Source organism: Equus quagga, unplaced genomic scaffold (assembly GCF_021613505.1).
Source record: "Equus quagga isolate Etosha38 unplaced genomic scaffold, UCLA_HA_Equagga_1.0 146_RagTag, whole genome shotgun sequence".
NCBI lineage: Eukaryota > Metazoa > Chordata > Mammalia > Perissodactyla > Equidae > Equus > Equus quagga.
The window spans coordinates 3177098-3190180 of NW_025796728.1; positions in this window are offsets into that span (position 1 = coordinate 3177098).

Consider the following 13083-nt stretch of genomic DNA (forward strand, 5'->3'; position numbering starts at 1 on the left):
ACTTGTCCATTTGATGAGAGTCTCCCAGCTAGGTGCCAGGTGAATGTATACAGTAGGTGCTAACTTCTTGACATCTTGTAGGCAGTTAAGAAGAAATCTCACAGAAGGCAATTTCTAGCACATATCTGAAAACTTCAAAACGGAGAAACTCAAAATTAGCATATAGGGGAAGAAATTCCTTTTAGAAGAGAAAGATGTTAATTTTTACCTCTTAAAAAAGACCAAGAGGCCTGCCATCAATTCTAGCGGACTCCCTATCAACAGTGTGTCTGGCAGGCAAAATTTTCCTATGGGCTTTGTTCCCACTATTGTTTAGAAGCCAAGAATTAAGTTGAATTAAAGAAGCCTCTCTGTTTTTGGTCATCATATTGTGTTGTCAATGTTATAAAATAACGTGATGTTAGAAAAACAAGCACGGCAAAAGAGAGCTCTTCATAACGTCTTTATTTATTCTGTATTTAAATGAGTCCTGGGGGAAGAGGGAACATATGAGGCAAAAATGTGTCTTCTGTTTTATAAATACACATAATACAAAGTGTCCTTAATTCGGAATTAATTTGGCTGCGCATCTCTGGATGGTGACCTCTGGGAGATGGCGTGGAACATGCCTCGATCTCAGTTTCTTACACAACCAGTTGCAGCTTTTATTGAGCCCACAACACCAGGCTGTAGGATATATCATAGTCCTTCTTTTTCTAAACTGAATGTTATCAGCTTTGAGTCCTTTATCTGTTTACCTAGCGGGAAATCAAATGTCAGCTATTATTCAAACCCTTTCCTCCCCTCCAAGGAATCGTACAAGAATGACAGGCCTACATTGTCCCAGGAACTTTGGGAAGGGGCCCATTCTAGACCTCGCACATTGACTTCATTCCCGCAGATTCTTCTCCCTGAAGTGGCTGCTGATTGCCGGTACTCTGGTGGGCAAGACTGAGGTGAATGAAGTAGACCTTTGCTTGGTGCATCCCTGAATACACTTGGAGGAGCTACCAACACCCATTCTGGGTGCTGGACATGAATGGGACCCTGATGGTTGCCATTCCTAGAACCAGATCCTACTTTGAGCCTAGAGGCAGGCCCTGCCTTAGCTTGGGTTCCCCCAAAAGCAGAGCTTGTGATAAGGACTTTTATGCAAGCAGTGTACTTAGGGTGATCGTAGGACACAGGAGTGAGCTGGTGGCGAGAGTGAGACAATATGAAGAGGAAAAGCCAACATGAGGTGTGCTATAGAGGTCAATACTTTGGGCAACAAGGCTTTGATTCAACTGAAACTTCCTGAGCAGCATACAAAGTACCTTCCAGAATTATCTGCTCAAAGGACTGGAGGTAGAAAAATTCATATATATATCAGATATCATCCCCACTTGTCAGGGGTTGCTGTGCTAGTCTGCTTGGACTGCCATAAATAATACCCAGACTGGGTGACTTAAACAATAGAGATATATTTTCTCACGGTTCTGGAGGCTAGAAGTCTAAAATCAAGGTGTCAACTGGTTTGGTTTCTCCTGAGCCCTCTCTTCTTGGCTTATACATGGCCACCTTCTTGCTGTGTCCTCACCCAGCCTTTTATCTGTGCACACACTCCTGGTGTTTCTTCCCCTTCTTGTAAGGACATCAGTCCTTTTGGATTAGGCCCCACCCTATGACCTCATTGAAACTTAACTACCTCCTTAAAGGCCCAGTCTCCTAGTACAGTCACATTGGGGTTTAGGGCTTCAAACTATGAATTTTGGGGGTGGGGAAGGGGACACGACACAATTCAGTCCATAAAAGTTGCCCTTGGAGGAGTTAACTGGAGTCCCAGACTCGAGAACAAACTCGTGAGTGTAAGTGACTGGGAATTCATTCATGGATGAATTCAGAGGTGAGGAGAAAAGGGTATGAGTTGGGATTTCATTTGCTTCTGCTTTCATCTTCTCCCTGGACCTCCCCATCCAGACCTTATTATCTCTTCATCTAACACCATCTAGGTTAATCCTTTTCAATGGATTAGAAACAGCCAAACTACTTTCCTCCTGGATGAGGCTGTGTTTTTAAAGATACCATGCTGAGCTTTCTTTCCTGGGATGGGTGTCTTAATCTAGGGTGGATGCTCATCAGACCTAAGACAAGGATTTTAATGCAAATGGTTTATCTGGGAGGGGACTGCAGAAGGAACTCATAAGGAAAGAGATGTAGAAGGGAAAGAAGTGACTATCGGGTAGTGAGCAGAATATCGCTGAGGGCAACTGGGCCTCAGTCCTGCTGGGTACCACTGGGAACATGCCTCAGAATTGTCTCACCCAAAGGCAGAGAAACTAGGGTATTTATCTTCCAGTCCTCATCCATCATTGACTGGTGGCAGCTCTCTGGGAGTGTTAACTGTTCTGGCATTTCTGACCTCTTCCCTACAGGAGAGCCAAGAGAAAGCTCTCAGGCAGAAGTTGCCCAAGGATGACCTAGCACATCTAAGGGAAAGGTGAATGCCAAGGGGACATATAAGGGACGCTGACAGCTACTACAGGGGGGTGAAGTAGGGAAAGGAGAGTAACAGCAGTTAGTTTGGAAGAGGGAGGAACTAAGCAATTAATAGTAAGAGCAGAACTGGCCCATGGAAGATTTTATTTTATTTTTTAAAAATCAATAAATATGCTGCAATAATAGCAGTATTATTTGCATGTGTTTTATTATAGTTACTGTAAAAATATTCTACAATTCACACTTTATATTAATTCTAGTGGTTCGTCTTTATTAGGTTTAAATCAATGTTCTTTTAATATTTTTTTTCCCTCTCCATGGCTTTTTCATCTTGTAGGCACAAGGTAAACTTGTATGACAGGGTCTGAAAACTTCAATGTCTACAGGACCTGGTGGTTAACGTCAATGGGTGAAGTGAACTGGGAGTAATAAAATAGACTCTACTGAATAGAGAGTAGTGGCATTGTGATAAACGTGTAACAACGCCCTGCCTAAAGTGGGCAGCAGCTACTGATCTTCAGGCAACTGTGGCATAGTAGGATGTCAATGCAGATTTCAAGGAAAGCTGAGAAGCCTGAGTATATGTGAAGTTCCTGGTTATTAGCATGGTGGTTAAGTGCATAGGCTCTGGAGCCAGGTGGCCTGAATTTGAATCATAGCTCTATCAATAACGTATTAACTATGTAACCTTGGGCAAGTTACTCAAATATTCTCTGACTCCAGTTTTCTCATCTCTAGAATGGAACTAATGATTGTACCTACATCATAGGGTTGTTGGGAGGATTAAGTGGATCAAGTGCTTAGAACTGTACTTAGCATTAAGTACTCAATAATTGTTGACTAATGTCATTAACAGCTGTTAATTAAAATTTTAATTAAACTTAATTTTGAGATAATTATAGATTCACATGCAATTGTAAGAAAAAATATAGAAAGGTCTCATATTTCCAAGTTTTCCCCAGTGATAACATCTTGCAAAACTATAGTACAATATCACAGCCAGGTTATGGATATTGATACAGTCAAGGCACAGAACATTTCCATCACCATAAGAATGTCTCATATTGCCCCTTTATAGCCATGCCCACTTTGTCCTGCCCCCATCCACTTGTTAGTAACCACTAATCTGTTCTTCATTTCAATAATGTTATTTCAAGAATGTTATATAAGCAGAATCATATCATAGCTATTTTTGTTGGCTCTTTTCTCTCGGCATAATTCTCTGGAGATTTATCCAGAATGTTGTATGTATCAATAGTTTGTTCCTTTTTATTACTGAGTAGTATTCCTTGGTGTGCTATACTACAATTTAACTATTCTATAACCATTGAAGGACATATGGGTTTCCCAGGTTTTGGCTATTATGAAGAAAGCTACTACAATCTTTGGGTACAGGTCTTTGTGTGAACTTGTTTTCATTTCTCCAGGAGAAATGCCTAATGCAATTGCCTGGTTATAGGATAGTTAAATGTTTATTTTTTTATTCCCTCCAGAAATGTATGTGATCAAATTTCTTCACATCCTCACCTGCATTTGATGTTGCCACTATGTTTTATTTTAGCCATTCTGATAGTTGTGTAGTGATTTCTCATTGTCATTTTAATTTGCATTTACCAAGTATTTAATCATGTTGAAGATCTTTTCATGTGCTTATTTGCTATCTGAGTATATTCTTTGGTGAAATGTCTCTTCATGTCTTTTCCCCATTTTTTAATTGGATGTTTGTTTTCCTACTATTGAGTTTTGAAATCTCCTTATATGGTCTAGATACTAGTCTTTGTCAGATATGCATTTTGCATATATTTTCTTCCAGTCTCTAGTTTGTCTTTTCATCCTGTTAACAGAGTCTTTCACAAAGCAAAAGTTTTATTTAAGTGAGACATAATTCACATGACACAAAATTCACCATTTTAAAGTGTACACTTCTGTAGGTGTTTAGTATATTCACTATGCTGTGTAAACATCCCCACTATCTAATTCCACAACATTTCCATCACCCCATACCTATTAGCAGTTAGTCCTAAATCCCCTCCCTTCCTCCATCCCTTGGCAACCAGTAATCTACTCTCTGTCTTTATGGATTTTCCTATGCTGGACATTTCATGTAAATGGAACCAATACAACATATAGTCTTTCATGTCTGGCTTATTTCACTTAGCATAATTTTTTCAAGATTCATCCATGTTGCAGCATGCGTCAGCACTTCATTTCTTTTAATGGTGGGAAAATATTCTGTTGTATAGATACGCTACATTTTGTTTATCCATTCATCAGCTGATGGACATTTGGATGGTTTCCACTTCTTGGCTATTCAAATAATGCTGCCATGAACAAACATGGACAAGTATTTGTTCACGGACAAGTACCTGTTCTCAATTCTTTGGGGTATATACCTAGGAGTGAAATTGCTGGGTCATATGTTAATTCTATGTTTAACTTTTTGAGGGACTGCAAAACTGTTTTCTACAGTGCAACAGCTTTTGTTTTTCAAATATTGAACCAGTCTTGCATTCCTGGAATAACCTCCACTTGGCCACAGTGTATAATTCTTTTTATCTATTACCAAGGTCTGTTTGTTAATATTTCATAAAGGATTTTTGTGTCTATATTCATGAGGGATATTGGTCTGTAATTCTCTTTTTTTGGTACTATCTTTTTCTGGTTTTGGCATCAGGGTAACACTAGCTTTGTAAAATAAATTGGGAAGGGTCCCTTCCTCTTCCATTTTCTGGTAGAGATTGTGAAGAAATAGTGTTAATTCTTCTTTAAACATTTGTTAGAATTCCCCAGTGAAACCATCCGAGTCTGAAGATTTCTATTTGAGGACTTTTTAAATTACATCTTTAATTCCTTAATAGTTATAGGGATTTTCCACTTAATTATTTCATATTGGTTGCATTGTGGTAATTTGTACTTTTTGGTGAATTGGTCTATTTCATCTAAATTGTCAAGTTTATGTATGCAGAGTTGTTTGCAGTATGCCTTAATTATATTTTTGATGTCTCAGCGGTCTATAATGATGCTCCACTGTTTTATTCCTGATATTAATAACTTGGGTCTTCCTTTTGTCTTTGACAGTCTTGCTAGGTATTTGTCAGTCTTATTGATCTTTTCAAGTAACTAGCTCTTTCACTGATTTTCTCTATTGTTTTTCTGCTTTCAATTGCATTGATTTCTGCTTTTATCTTTATTATTTCCTTCTTTCTGTTTGCTTTGGATTTATGTTGCTTTTCTTTTTCTAGGTTCCTGCAGTAGGAGCTTAGATTATTGATTTGAGACTTTTTCTCTTTTCTGATGTATGCATATGCATTTACTGCTATAAATTTCTCTCTCAGCACTAGTTAGCTGTGCCCCACAAATTTTGATATGTCGTATTTTCATTTTTATTCCATTCATATTACATTTTTGTTTTCCCTTATGACTTCCTCTTTGATCCGTGGATTATTTACAAGTAACTTGTTTAGTTTCCAAGTGTTTGTTTGATGACTTTCCTGGTATCTTTCTGTTACTGATTACTGGCTTGATTTCATTTTGATTAGAAAACATTCTCTGCATGATTTCAGTTATTTTAAATTTGTTGTGGTTTGTTTCATGGCCCAGAATAGAGTCTATCTTGATATGTGTTCTGTGGACACTTGAAAAGAACGTGTATTCAGCTATTGAGTGGCGTGTTCTGCAAGTGTCAATTACATCCTGTGGGTTGATGATGCTGTTGGGCTCTTCTATATTCTTATAGTCTTCTGTCTACTTGTTCTATCAACTGTTGAGAGAGTTATTTTTAGAATTCCATTTCAATTTAAATGTCCTTTTTTTTTTAACTTTTTTTTTTCCGAGGAAGATTAGCCCTGCTGCCAATCCTCCTCTTTTTGCTGAGGAAGACTGGCCCTGAGCTAACATCCGTGCCCATCTTCCTCCACTTTATATGTGGGATGCCTACCACAGCATGGCATGCCAAGCGGTGCCATGTCCACACCCAGGATCTGAACCAGCAAACCCTGGGCCACCAAGAAGCAGAACATGCGAACTTAACTGCTGTGCCACCGGGCCGGCCCCTACTGTTTTTGAGTATATCTCTTTGGATAGCTTTTTTAGTGGGTTCTCTAGGTTTTAAATTATGTATATATAACTTCTACTGGTGTCATCATTTTACCAGTTTCAGGGAAGCATAGAAACTTTAGCTTCCTTTACATACTTTTACCCTCCCCATTTATAATTGTCTTAAATATTCCCTTCATATACTTTTAGAACCACTTGGACGGTGTTATAATCTTTGCTTCAACAATCCATCATAATTTAGAAGAAGCAAGAAGAGAAGGAAAGTCTGTCTTTACTAATATTTTTGTTTACTGTGTTCTTTCTTCTTTCCTGATCTTCCAAGATTCTTTGTTTTACTGATTCCTTTCTATTTAGCGAATTTCCTTTAGTCATTCTCTTAGAGTAGGTTGGTGGATAAAATTATCTTAATTTTCCTTTATCTAAGAATGTCTTGATTTCCCCCTCATTTTTGAAGGATATTTTTGCTGGGTATAGGCTTGTGAGCTGGCTGACAGTTCTTTTATTTCAGCACTCAAAGACTGTCATTCTACTGTCTTCTGCCTGGTTTCTGATGAGAAATCTGCTGTCATTCGAATTGCTTTCCTCCCTATAGGTAAGGTGTCATCAGTCTTTTGCTGCTTTTAAGATTTTTTTTGTCTTTAGTTTTACGAAGTTTGACTATGATGGATCTTAGCATGGATTTCTTTGCCTTTATCCTATGAAGTTTGCTTAACTTCTTGATCTGTAGGTTTACAGATTTTGCCAAATATGGACAATTTTTAGCTATTATTTCTCTGAGTATTTTTTTGGTCCTTCCCTCTTTCTCCTCTCCTGAGACTCTAGTGACATAAATAGTAGATCTTTTATTATAGTCTTATAACTGTAACTATTTTTTTGTTTTGCTTTTGTTTCTGTTGTTCAAGTTGAGTAACTTCTAGTGCTCTACCCAGTTCACTGATTCTTTCCTCTACCCTATCTATTCTCCTGAAGCCTATCCATGGAGTTTTAAAAACTTGGCTATTGCATTTTCAGGTTTGGAATTTCCATTTGGTTCATTTTTATATCTTCCATTACTTTACTGAGACTTTTTATTTTTTGGCTGAGACTTCCTATTTTTAAAAAAATTTGTTTCAAACGTGTTTGTAATTGCTTATGATGCTACTTTAAAATCTTTGTCACCTAATTCTAACATCTTTGTCATCTTGGTGTTGGCATCTATTGATTTTTTTTCATTCAGTTTGAGACCTTCTTGTTTCTTGGTGTAGTGAATTATTTTCAGTTAAAACCAGGACTTTTGGGGTATTATGTTGTGAAATTCTGGATTTTATTTAAGCTATTTGTTTTAAAGATTGGCACCTGAGCTAATAACTGTTGCTAATTTTTTTTCCTGCTTTTACTCTCCAAATTCCTCTAGTATATAGTTGTATATTGTTTTTAGTTGTGGGTCCTTCTAGTTGTGGCATGCGTGATGCCGCCTCAGCATGGCCTGACAAGCAGTGCCATGTCTGCCAGGATCTGGACCAGCGAAACCCTGGGCCACCGAAGCAGAGTACACGAACTTAACCATGCGGCCACGGGCCTGGCCCCTAAGCCATTTGTTTTAAAGGCCTTCTTGTGATGCTGCTTTGGCTCAGGAAGGAGGGGGACACTGTCTCCACAATCTACTACCAGTTAGGGTTGGAAAGTCAGGTTTCCCACTCTTCCTCCATTGACAATCAAGGGGAGATGCTCCTTGTTACTGCTGGGTGGGGTTGGGAGTTCCAACTCCCCACATGGCCTCCAGTAACACCATGGGGTGGGGATGTGTGTGGCCTCAGTAATTGGTTGTGTAGTCCTGTTTGAATTTATTTTGTAAATTTATTTTGGTTTTAAATATGTATGAAATGCCCTAAACACAAATAAAGCATAACTAGTTTTGTATTTATATATATTTAAGTGAATTATGATAAAAATGTTCTGTTTAAAAGGGCTTCATTCTTTACTCAAGTTTGAGAAACACTGACACGGGTGACTACATGGCTTGATGCTATATAGTGAGTCCCTGGAGATATTCATGCTTCCCTCTAGGTTCTCTCACCTACATGAAAAGATAGACAGAAGCTGGGGCCCTCACGCTAGGGAACATCATGCCAGCCTGACACTGACTCCCTCCACATCAGAGGAAAATAAACTCCTATTAAGGACTCCATTATTTTCCAATGGCTGCAGTAACATATTACCACAAACTTGTTGGCTTCCAACAACACAAATGTGTTCTCTTACAGTTCTGGATGTCAGGAGTCCAAAAGCAGTTTCACTGGGCTGAGACCCAGATGTTGGCAGAGCTGGCTCCCACTGGAGGCTCTAGGGAAGAATTTGTTTTCTTGCCATTGTCACCTTCTAGAAGCTGCCTGCATTCCTTGACTTGTTGTCCCTTCCTTCAACTTCAAAGCCAGCAGTGTGTTTCTTCAAATCTCCCTCTTGCTCTCTGTCTGTCCTCTGCTTCTCTCATCACATCTGATGAGGACAGACTCTGACTCTGACCTTCCTGCCTCCCTCTCATAAGACCCTTGTGATGACATTGGCTCACCTGGATAGTGCACGGTAGTCTCCCCATATCAAGATCCTCCACTTACTCACATCTACAAAGTCCCTTTTGCCAGGTAAGTCAACATCTTCATGACTTCTGGGGATTTAAGATGTGGATATGTTTGACGGGCCTTTATTTAGCGTCCCCCAAGGGCATGTTCCTTACTCACAGCTAAATCAAATTTTAAATGACTGACAATCTTGCCAGAATGCAAGTTCCACCATAGCAGAGAGTTTTCTTTTTCTTTTTCTCCCCAAACCCCCCAGTACATAGTTGTACATTCTAGTTGTAGGTCCTTCCAGTTGTGCTTTGTGGGACGCCGCCTCAGTGTGGCCTGACGAGCGGTGCCATGTCTGCACCCAGGATGCAAACCTGTGAAACCCCGGGCTGCTGAAATGGAGCGTGCGAACTTAACCACTTGGCCACGGGACTGGCCCCAGCAGAGAGGTTTTTTTTCCTTTTTCTCCCCAAAGCCCCCCGGGTACATAGTTGTATATCTTAGTTGTGGGTCCTTCTAGTTGTGGCATGTGGGATGCCACCTCAGTATGACTTGATGAGCAGTGCCATGTCCGTGCCCAGGATTTGAACTGATGAAACCCCGGCCACCGAAGTAGAGTGTGCGAACTTAACCACTGGCCATGGAGCCGGCCTCCCCAGCAGAGAGTTTTGTTGTGATCGCTCACCAGTGTTTTCTCAGCTTCCTGCTAATGCAGTGATGGTCACATTTTCACAACTGCCACCGCGGAGAAGAAGGCAGATTCAAAAAGATCTGGGGGTAAAGTATTCTAGGCAGAAGAAAGAGCAAGTGCAAGCCATCAGGCCAGAACACAAATTTTAGTCATACTCATAATACTGAATATATCAATTTATTGTAACATAGCTCATTTTATTTCAATCTTCATGAACTATCAAGTCACTTATATAATGGACTCATTCGAAACACTATTTAGATCCCAATCCAAAACATAAATTGGCCAGACCCAGATGGTTTCCCTCAACGTCTTTCTCATCCTTACCTTTGAATCTGTTTCTTCTTCGGAGCATAATCTGGTTTCACCTCTATGATACCTTCTCTGACTCTATAATTTAAAAAGTTTTTGCTTACTATCAAATCAACATAAAAACATTATACAAGGAAATATTTTTTAAAAACCGTGATCCACGATTCAAACGTTATTTTCTCTGGCAGCTTTACACGGTTAAGAGTGTAAACTCTGGACTGTATGTCTGCGTGTTCACATCCTGGCTCTGCCACTCACTAACTGTGCGACTTTGGGCAAATTGCTTAGACCTTCTCTGCCTCAGTTTCTTCATCTGTAAAAGTAAGATAACAACTGTACCTACTTCATGCAGTTATTGTGCGAATTAGACGAATCAATCTAATCCACTTAAAACAGAGCCTGGCACCTAGGAACCCATCCCCTCAATAACTGTTCATCATAGTTCTAATTTTCAATCCAATATTTTTTTCCCACATAATTTTTATTTAGTTGTAATCATAGGATGCATTAAAAAACGAAAGTGTTGGGGCTGGCCCCGTGGCCGAGTGGTTGGGTTCGCGCGCTCCGCTGCAGGCGGCCCAGTGTTTCGTTGGTTCGAGTCCTGGGCGTGGACATGGCACTGCTCATCGAGCCACGCTGAGGCGGTGTCCCACGTGCCACAACTGGAGGGACCCACAGCGGAGAATATACAGCTATGTACTGGGGGGCTTTGGGGAGAAAAAGGAAAAAAATAAAATCTTAAAAAAAACCAAAAAACAAAACCGAAAGTGTTCTACTTTTTTCATTTAATGGTCATAAGCTTTCCTCCACATTTCTATTTTATTAATATAGATAGCATTTTTAATGATAACCTAACATTCCATGCCACTGAGATATCTTACTTAAACATTTCTCTATTATTGGACATTTAATTATTTTATTATTCTAAGTGATAATCTTATAAACATACTTTGCATATGGTGCTTTTTCTTTCTTTTGAATTATTCGTTCAGCAACTGTTCCCGGGAGTGTAATTTTTGATTTTGTGTCCAACAATTAAAACTCTCTCCTTCCTTCTATATAGTTCCAAAGAAGTAACTACTTTCAGTACATGATGGAAAGAGAGGCAGACATTACACCATCACAATGATGTCATCTTCACATAGGAACAGACTCTTGATACAAGACTGACAAGGTCTGCGTTATTATCATCATTGTTGTCATCATTCATTCATTCAACAAACATGTATTATTCACCTATAATGGGCTAGGTCCCCTAGAGTGTGAGAAGCTCCAAATACAAACACCACTTTATTTACAAACCTTTCAGATTGATCCTGTGTGTCTTCTTATGCACAATGTGGAATCTGTATGCAAGTTAAAAAGAGGCATGGGGCCGGCCGGTGGCATAGTGGCTAAGTTTGCCTGCTCCACTTTGGCACCCTGCCGGTTCAGATCCGGGTGTGGACCTACGCACCGCTCATCAAGCCATGCTGTGGCAGGCGTCCCACATAGAAAATAGAGGAAGATGGGCATAGATCTTAGCTCAGGGCCAATATTCCTCAGCAAAAAGAGGACGATTGGCAGTGGATGTTAGCTCAGGGCTAATCTTCCTCAAAAAAAAAAAAAAAAAAGAGAGAGGCAGTTTCTTCTCTCAAGGAACTAAAATTATGTCAATCTGATATTGCTCATCTAAACACACCAATTTTATAGAAGCCATGGGGATATCTTGTAAGAAGGGAGTCCATGTTCCCAAGAAGAATATATAAATGCCTTTTATTCTGTATCTCAATTTTATTAAAATAATGAAGGCAGTCATCATATTGTTTGAATCTTCTCCTTAGAGGTGAAGCGAGAAATCTCTTTTTTTTTTTCTTTTTTTTTTTGAGGAAGATTAGCCCTGAGCTAACGTCTGCTGCCAATTCTCCTCTTTTTGCTGAGGAAGACTGGGCCTGAGCTAACATCTGTGCCCATCTTCCTCTACTTTGTATGTGGGATGCCTACCACAGCACGGCTTGCCAAGTGGTGCCATGTCTGCACCCGTGGTCTGAACCAGGGAACCCCAGCCTGCCAAAGCAGAACGTGCACATTTAACTGCTGCGCCACCTGGCTGGTCCCAGGAGAAATCTTTCTAAGTCCACCAACAGATTCCTTTTTTTGATGAGGGCTCAATGTAAAAGTTTTGAGTTATATAGGCCTAAACTTTGTATGCTCTTTTCTATTAAAGCTTTTGAACTTTTCACATAAGAAATAATGAGGGGGGGCTAGCCTGGTGGTGCAGTGGTTAAGTGCCCACAATCCACTTCGGTGGCCCAGGGTTTGCCAGTTCGGATCCTGGGTGCAGACGTGGCACTGCTTGGCAAGCCATTCTGTGGTAGGCGTCCCATGTATAAAGTAGAGGAAGATGGGCACAGATGTTAGCTCAGGGCCAGTCTTCCTCAGCAAAAAGAGGAGGATTGGCAGCAATTAACTCAGGGATAATCTTCCTCAAAAAAAAAAAATAATAATAATGAGGGGCTGGCCCCGTGGCCGAGTGCTTAAGTTCGTGTGCTCCACTTCAGCAGCCCAGGGTTTTGCTGGTTCGGATCCTGGGCACGGACATGGCACCGCTCATCAAGCCATGCTGAGGCGGCATCCCACATGCCACAACTACAAGGACCCACAACTAAAATATACAACTATGTACTGGGGGGATTTGGGGAGAAAAAGCAGAAAAAAAATTGGCAACAGTTGTTAGCTCAGGTGCCAATCTTTAAAAAAAAAAAGAAATAATGAGATTTAACTTTTTTTTAGCCTACCACATCCTGAGTTCAGTTTGACACTTTTTCATTGATGTAGTTGAAGTTCTCTGATAGTCTCACTCTCTTTCTCTCTTCTCAACACCCTCATGAAAACAATTATCAGTATTCTTTACCTCATGCTTTGGGATGACACATCTGTGGCCACCACCTACTTAACTTATGTGATAATATAATACAAGCTTTCTTCAGAAAGTAGTATAATGTTATGGAAACCACCCCCATTATCAACGATAAGGACTTC